Source organism: Mustela nivalis, assembly GCF_964662115.1.
Source record: "Mustela nivalis genome assembly, chromosome: 13".
Classification (NCBI taxonomy): Eukaryota; Metazoa; Chordata; class Mammalia; order Carnivora; family Mustelidae; genus Mustela; species Mustela nivalis.
Genome location: NC_139032.1, coordinates 42,357,076 through 42,365,732, shown reverse-complemented (window position 1 = coordinate 42,365,732; position 8,657 = coordinate 42,357,076). Strand labels below are relative to the sequence as shown.

At 42.3% G+C, this 8,657-nt stretch overlaps 1 long non-coding RNA gene across 1 annotated transcript; it reads left to right on the top strand.

The window, feature by feature from the left end:
- The first annotated feature begins 457 nt into the window (after positions 1-457).
- On the top strand, positions 458-7,473 carry LOC309847177. Its single transcript, XR_014302360.1, has 3 exons — positions 458-571; positions 1,093-1,170; positions 7,023-7,473. It is a non-coding gene; the product is annotated as an uncharacterized lncRNA (long non-coding RNA).
- The last annotated feature ends 1,184 nt before the right edge of the window (positions 7,474-8,657 follow it).

Below are 8,657 nucleotides of genomic sequence, written 5' to 3'. Positions count from 1 at the left end.
CCAGCCCGAGAAGGGAGGGCAGCCCCTCCTTTTCATTAGTTAAACAAAGAGGGTTATTTTTCAAATGAAAACTTTCGGTGTCGAAAACAAGCTAATTCCCGGGGCTTTTCAACAAGAGCGATGCTCAGTGCTCGAAGAAACATGTCTGTGTGGACAGGCAGCTGCAAAGAGTGGTACAGGTACCCGGTCACATAAAGCGGCCAGCCTGGCTGGTGGGGGACGCAGGACTCAGCTTCAGGGTCCTTGAAACAATCTCAGGTAAGAAAAACCAACAGAGGAAAGGACCCAAAGCCTCAGATTTGCCCACCGCTCCCCCCAAAAAAAGCTGAATATAAAAATATTTTTTATAAGTTCATGAAACGATCCTCCTTCTTCCTTCAGGTCAACGAGCTCCCTCTGATTGGAAAATAATCTGCAAACTCCAGCCCGGCCTGGTTCCACGGGGCATGTGCAGCTTTATTGAACTCCTAGCTTTTAGATTTCTTTTGAGCACAAACTGGCTTCCACTCACAGCCTGGTGGGGTAACATCACGGCTTTCCGTCGAGGTGTCCTCTCCGGGAAAGCTCTCAGGTACTTGCATTTGTTTAAGGGCAGGTCTGCCAGGGTTCGAAGTACCCTGTAAGTAAGTTACTGTAACCTGTAAGTAAGTTACTTGTAAGTAACATGTCACTTACAAGCACAGTCTGGGCCTCAGCCTGCCATCAGCAAAGGGGGACAGCGATGGTGCCCATGTCACAGAGTTGGCATGGAGATGAGGTGGGAGCATGCTTCCTGGATGCCTCAGCACAGTTTCTGGAAAAAAAGAACTTCTCCCTAAAATGTTGGTCTTTCTTAGGAAGTTAAAGGGACACGGCATATGATCGTAGATCTAAGCTTTTTAAATGAACAAATACCGTTCTTTGAGGTTTCTGCTTTTCCCATCTCACTTGCAGAGTGAGTGTTGTTTAAAAAAATACAAGCAGGCACAAAATAGCTGCTCTTCAGATCGGAGCTTCCTTCTCCAATCAGCCCGTGAACGTTTCGGGGAGCATTCTATTTGACTTGGCTGGCCCCTGGTTTTGCCGTGAGTAATATGTTGGGCTTCATTTCAGACTCCACACGGCCAAGATCACTGGATACTTGAGCTTCCCTAAACTGAGTTGACACAGCTGCTCTGCCCCTGGTCACTGGTGAGTTGTCCCTGTGGGTTCCAAGAGGTCTTAACACAGACAGGGCAAGGTGCAGCTGCCAACCGAAATGCTTGGTGATGAGGGCTCCCATGGAGAGGGTGCCCGAGTGAAAGAAGACCCAGGAGCCCTGGGGAGCACTCCTGGGGAGTGCGAGAAAGCTGGGACAGAAAGGGGATGGTCAGAGATGGGTCATAGAGGGTGGGGGAGAGCAGAGCCATGTGGAGAATCCTCGCTCCCATGGAGGGGTCACTGGACGTGAGAAGAAACCAACCGGATATGAAGGTGCCCTGTGATAAAAGAAGGGAGCCGCCACTCCCTATGCCAGGACTTCTGAGACTCATTAGAGTCACTGAGGGATACTTGCTTTAAAAAGTATTGAGTGGGGCTCTCTTTTAAAGACACTCTTCATTTCAAACAGAACTGAATAAACTAAATTTAATTTAGATATTTTTCCCCCCAGGAACATAGCTCTGGCATGAAACAAGGTTTGCCCATGGTCACTTGAGAACATGCTCTGTGAGACAACAATGCTGATGGACAAATAGAGCAGAGTGTTAATGTTGAGGCCAATCTAACCTCAGTGACAGGCAGGCTGGTAAACAGATTGAAGGAGCTAATGACTGTCTAGTGTTTTCTTTCCAGGCTAGCAAACATCTCTTTGACTGCTGGGGTAGCAACACCCTTACCTTAAAAGGTTTGGATTGATGATCTGGGCCTCATAAAATCCCCTTCCCATGTCTGCAGGGAAACCTGGGCATTTCAGAAGTGAAAGATCATGATGACGTTCTAGAAGCCGTATGATTATGAGTACCCATTATAGATGTTAAAACGATCATTGCAGTTAATCAGACCGCCCGTCATAGTCTCAACCTTGTAACTAAACACTGGTAGATTCATCTTCCCCATGTGCTTTTAAAGACAAACTTGCATCAACCTACAAATTTCCCCCTTTGACCTCTATCTCCGGAAGATAGTCAGGTGATGGGAGTGAGGTTTGGGCATTGTATGAAGATGGGGAGCTGTGATGCTCTTGCAAGTTCCAGAACTTCGGAGTCTACAGGACCCCTGAAGGAGGGATCAGGCCTTTTTTGTTCACAGCCATAAGAGGTTCCTTGGTAAATGTAGCCAGTAAGTAACTGTTGAATGAGAGCGCGTGTAAGTTTCACAGCTTGGAAAAACATACCCATTAGAACGAAGCTCTCCCCTATCTTTCCATTGACACTAAACATTCATGCTCCCAGTGATATCCCGCATGCCGCATCCGGGAGCTTCCTCGGTCCTCGCCACTCACCTGTTCTGTGGAATCTCGTCACAAGAGCTCACCTTGATTGAAAACCCCGCTTCTCAGCTTCCATGGCTCCATGCTGCACTCTGTCCTGTGCCGTTGGCCCCTCTCTCTCACTTCCTAAGGGGAGCTGCTAGTCAGTGGCCCTGGACTCAGCCTGGTCTCCTTCTGCTTCTTTTCTTGACAACTCATTCAGTCTTGGCGTCAGCCTTCAGCTTTATGCGGGTACCTACGAAGTCTAATTCCTAAACGCTGAAATGCTCTTTCTCCTGCCTTTTGTGTTTGTATTTTCTTTTATTTTTCTGGAAACATCACTATCCTCCCAGTCACCCTGCTGGAAAACTTGGGGAGTCTTTCCTCAGCATTGTTCCTCATCTTTACCAGATACTCAAGAAAACAAAATATGGCAAATTTCCACTGTCTTCTCATGGTCTATGACTCAAATTTCTTGTCCGTCTCAACCGTCCCATCTCTCGGGCGTCTCCCTCGCCCTGATTCTCTGTTCTACTTCATCCAAATGACTATTTCCAACATTCCCCTTTGCCAACAGTGCCTTTTCTTCTCTGTATACTGCCCCAATTCTCCCTTTGTAAGTTTCTCTGGGCCTTTTAAATCATAATTTCTCCTCCTTTTAACCATCACTCACTATATACATTTCAGGAGACATTTTCCTAATGCTTTATTGTATAATGGTTTTCTGTGTATTTGTCCATATCCTTTAGAGAAAGACTAAATAAATCCCTGGAATGATTGAACTGATAAAATAGATAAAGAGAGCTTGCATAGATTACCCATACACACCATACGGACATTAAAAAATATTAAGAGGATATTATGAATAATTTTATATTAATTAATTTGAAAATGTAGGTGAACAAATTCTTACAAAAATGCAAAAAGACTGATGTGAGAAGAAACAGATGATTTTAATATTCATATATTTATTAAAGAAATTAAATCCATAATTTAAATTTCCCCACAAGGAAATCTTAAAACCCAGATGGTTTGAGTGGAAAATTCTTTCAAACATCTGAGGAAAATATGAGTGTTACACAAACCCTTCCAGGGAATAGAAAAAACAAGATACACTTTTCTACTCATTTTATGAGGCCAGCATAACGATGATGGGGAAATTTATCAAGGACATTATGGAAGAAGAACATAGATATAAAATTCCCAAGGAAAATATTAGCAAAAAGATGTATTAAAACAATCAAATATGACAAAACAAAGTTTATTCCAGAAATTCAAGGTTGGTTTGACACTTAAAAATTAATCAATATAACTCATCACAGTTATAGGATAAAGAAGAAAAACACAATGACCATCTCAGTAAGTGAATAAAAAGAATTTGATAAAACTTAGTACTTTTTCATGATTAAAAAGATAACTCTCATCAAATTAGAACTAGAAGGGAACTTCTTCATGTATAAAGGATATGTCTGATAAACTTATAATCAACTTCTCCCTGAGATCAGGAATAAGACAAGGATATTCACTCTTACCATTTCTATCCACCATTGTATTGAAGGTTCTACCTAGAGTGATTAGATAAGAAAAAGAAACTTAAGGATTAGAAAATACATAAAGCTGATGTTGTTTGTGGACATGATTGCATAGATAGAATCTATGGGTAAACAAATAAATAAATAATTATATTTAGCTAGACTAATGAATATAAGGTTGACATAGAAACAGATCAATTACATTTTTGTATATTTACAATAAATGTTACAAAAGAATAAAGTTGATGCCATTTATAATAGCATTTTAAAAATCAAGTACTTATGGGAATAAATTTAGCAAAATATGCACCTGACTTAGGGGTAAAAAATGCACTACAGAGATTAATTTTGGAAGATTTAAATAAATGAAAGGCTATATCATGTAAATTGGATTTGAAGACTTAGTCTTGTAAAACCATTAATGCTCTCTAAATTGGCCTGTCGCCTTAGTGCAAAATCAGTCAAAGTCCCAGCAGGTTTTCTGTCTTCCTCCCTTCCTTCTTCTCTTCCTTCCTTCTTTCCTTTCGTCTTCTCTTAGTTCCTTCCCCTCTTTTTTTCTTGTAAAAATTAATAAGCTAATTCTAAAACTTACATGGAAATGCAAAGGTTAAAAAATACTTAAGAAAGTGACACCTGGGGGCGCCTGGGTGGCTCAGTGGGTTGAAGCCTCTGCCTTCGGCTCAGGTCGTGATCCCAGCATCCTGGGATGGAGCCCCACATCGGGCTTTCTGCTCTGCGGGGAGCCTGCTTCCTCCTCTCTCTCTGCCTGCCTCTCTGCCTACTTGTGATCTCCATCTGTCAAATGAATAAATAAAATCTTAAAAAAAAAAAAGTGACACCTGCGTGGTCCAGTCAGTTAAGTGTCCCCCTCTTGATTTTGGCACAGGTCATGGCCTCAGGGCCATGGGATTGAGCCCAGCTTCGGGCTCCACGCTGGGCACGGGGCCTGCTTAGGATTCTCTATCTCTCCCTCTGCCCCTTCCTACCACTCATTCTCTTTCTCTCCAAAATAAATAAATTAAAATAATCAAGACAAAATTAAAGAAAAAGTTGGAAACACTCACACTCCTAGATAACACACCTTATTATAAAGCAACAGTAATTAAGACCATGTGAAATTGGTGTAAAGAGAGATAAATACACCCATGGAACAGAGCTGAGAATCTGAAAACAGAGCTGAATATAAGTTATGTGGTTTATAATGAACGCTTCAGTGTAATGCAGGGTGTGAAGAATTGTGTCTTAATTAAGTGGTTGGGTTAACTGGATTTCCAGGAGAAGAAAATTACTTATATCCATGTCTCACACCATATACGAAAGTCAATCACTCCATAGACTTAAGTGTGGAGCTTAAACAATAAAGTTTCTGGAATGGAACATGTGAGAATATCTTCATCACTGTGGGTAGGTCCATTTAAATAACCTAAAATTCATTAGCCATAAGACAAAAGATTGATAAATTGGTCTTTCTAAAATTAAGAACTTTTTCCATGGAAAAAGAAAAGAAAAGCAAGTAGACTCGTGCCATGAAGAGAACTGAAAAAATAGAATAGAATAGAAGAAGATATTTCCAAAAATATATCGAAGGACTTGTATCCAGAATATGTAAAGATTTCTTCTACTAAAACAACAAAAACAAGACCTACGTTCATTAAAGATGGAAGAAATCATTGAAAAGCCACTTCACAAAAAGATATCTAAGTTGATAACAGATTTATGAAAAGAGGCAAAATTAGACACGCTACATTAAAATCACAATTCAATTTTTTAAAAAATATTTTATTTATTTATTTGACAGACAGAGATCACAAGTAGTCAGAGAGGCAGGCAGAGAGAGAGAGGGGGAAGCAGTCTCTCTGCAGAGTAGAGAGCCCAACATGGGGCTCGATCCCATGGAGTCACGGGACTTGAGCATGACTCAACTGGGATGCGACTGGGATCATGACACAAGCCAAAGGCAGAGGCTTTAACCCACTGAGCCACCCAGGAGCCCCATAATTACAATTCAATTTTAAGTGCTTATCCACTGAATGTGTAGAATTTAAGGTAATCAGCAATGCTGGGTATTGGCGCAGAAGGGAGTGAGAGGGAAGGTGCTCACTTTGGGGGTTACAGCAACATTCCACGGCCAGATCTGAATGGTGGTCACGTGGGTGCGTTCACTCTGAAGAATTCATCAAATTGCACAGTTATGATGGGTATATAAGTTCTATTGCAAGTTACAAAGCTGACCAAAACAGCAATAGCAAAAGCCCTAGACCCCAAGTCCTGTGCACATTCACTTGATTCTTAGCATTGACCTTTTGCAGGTTGCTTTATGTCTTCGTATTTCTTTTCTTTTCTTTTTTTTGTCTTCGTATTTCCGATACTGTCTCCGTTCCTAGTTTCCATTGCTCCTGCCGGTCGACATGATTCTATCCCTTTCCTCTACATCTGCACTTTGCTTTCAATCTCAGTTTGATACATTGATCTTCATGTAGGTGGTTTGCGCATCCCCCCGCCCGACCCTGAGCTGATTTCTCATCCTCGACTTCTGTCCGTATTTCATGCATAATACCCCATATCGACTTAGTTCTATTTTCTTCTATAAATTTCATTACTGGCCTTGATATAAATTTTGTGTTGAAATTTTTATTTCTTCCTTATTTAATTTTTTCGAGGTTTTCTTGATAATTTTTGTGCTCCTACTGATCCATAATTTCAAAATTTCTATGAGGTCATTTGCTTGGTCTCCAATTTCCCATCAAACCCACAACTTTACAAAAAGCCTTATCTCTACTTTTCTGCCCAGTGGAATGGGGGCGGGGGGAGTAGGGGGAGATGCTCCTTCTCATTCTGTCCCTTCCAGCTTTGACAGCAAAGAGCCAGGTGATCTGACATGCAATAGGAGAGGGGAGAAAAGAAGATTCAAACATGATAACTAAAACCAGCACTCCCCAGGTGCCCGAAGCAGTTTAACAGATAACTTTCCTCACAGATTAAGCTAAGAAGCCATCTGACCTGGGTCCACTTGTGGAACCATTGGCCTTGTTTTTACTTTTTTTTTTTTTTTTCTTTTTCAGAATAAATCCTCTCGTCCTACACTGGAGCCACTGAAGAAACAAGGGGGTTTGTATTATTTTTTTTTTAAATCCAGATGAAGGTTGTGGCCAGGAATTTTTCAAACACTGGAATAAATTTTTAATTTGGACTTTGATATCCAGACAAGCCCCGCTCATGCTCTCTTGGGTCTCCTTCCCAAAGACCAGACTTCAAACACACACGGCTCGCCGTCTTCGCAGAGGGGGCAGAAAAGCCCCAAACCAGCCGGGGCCTCAGTTGACAGAAACCCCAGACATCCAGCCAGTCTGGGCTGGACCCCTGTTTGCTACCTGGTCCCGGAAACCCACGCATCCTATTCTCTGGACCTGAAGCAAAGTTCCTCCAAGGAGAACGAGTGAGCGGGTCATCTGTCCACGCAGGAAATGCTGGAACATTCGTGCCTCCACCCGGAGACCCTGCCTAGGGCATTCTCAATAACGCAGGCATTACATCTTGAATGGAAACAGGCAAATAAGTGTTAAATTACATTTGCCTTTATTCTTTCCTTCTTAGTCTTTCAGTTTGTCTTTTAGAGTGTGGATGGTGGGGGAAATGGATGTGTTTCTTACAGATTAGACTCCAGAGAACCTTTGCTTTAACTCTTAGTTTAACTTTCTGAAAATTGACAAAACAGAAGACGGGAAGAAGGGGAAAAAAAAATACAAAACCGTGATATTCTCTGACAACCAAGAAAGAAGCTCATTTCCTTTTGGAGACCTAGATCAGAGACTCTAAGTAATTGAAACTTAATACCCAGAGTCCCTTGGAAAAGTGACCACCCTGGGGCTCTTAGCATCATTTCCTACTAATTGTCACCTGAAATAACCAGTTGTGGAAATGGTGTGGGGGCCCGAAGCAAAGGAATGTAGTTTGGGGAACAGCTAGCTCACTCATGTCCCATAACAAAATACACATGATTTAACAGCAATGCTGACAGGGTTCTTAGAATAAATCATTTCCATTCCCACCACTGCAAATCACTTACTGTGATTGCCTTGAGACAGATTTGGGGAGCTGGCTATTGGTCACCCAGGCTTTGGGACAATTCCCCCTAGTTACCTGTGAGGATAAGTTGCAGTTCTGACTTAATTTACTGCTCTTCCCTATGGCCAAGGGGCAAGTGCGCTCTGTACTTTGGGAAGTCTAGAAGCTACAGGTGACCTGGATAATTAGGAAGTCTTTCCCGAAACCCCCTTCCCCCATTCAGCAGCATTGGCTCCTCAAAGCCCGGGGGGGGTTGCGGGTAGAGGGGCTCAACTGGGGAGCTGTGGCTAGGCCAGCATAATTTTCCTATCAAACTGAGAGCCCAGCCATTTGCCCCACTTTCTCCCAATCTTTCTGTCACCCTATTGCAATGAACAAAGTTTGGAACCTACCTTTTACTTTTTTGGAGAGGCCAAGTTCCTGTTTGCCCTATGATCTGAGAGGTACATATATCACAGGTTAGTCACATGGTCCTCTGTGCATCAGTTTGTCCTTCTGCTGTGGGCTGAGAACACCAGGGAAGACGGACAGGCTACATGGCGTCTCTGTATCCCCATTACCCTCATAGGATGGATATCTGAGGAATTTTCATGGACTATGGGACGATGTCTTGGCTTAGGGGTCCAGTTTTC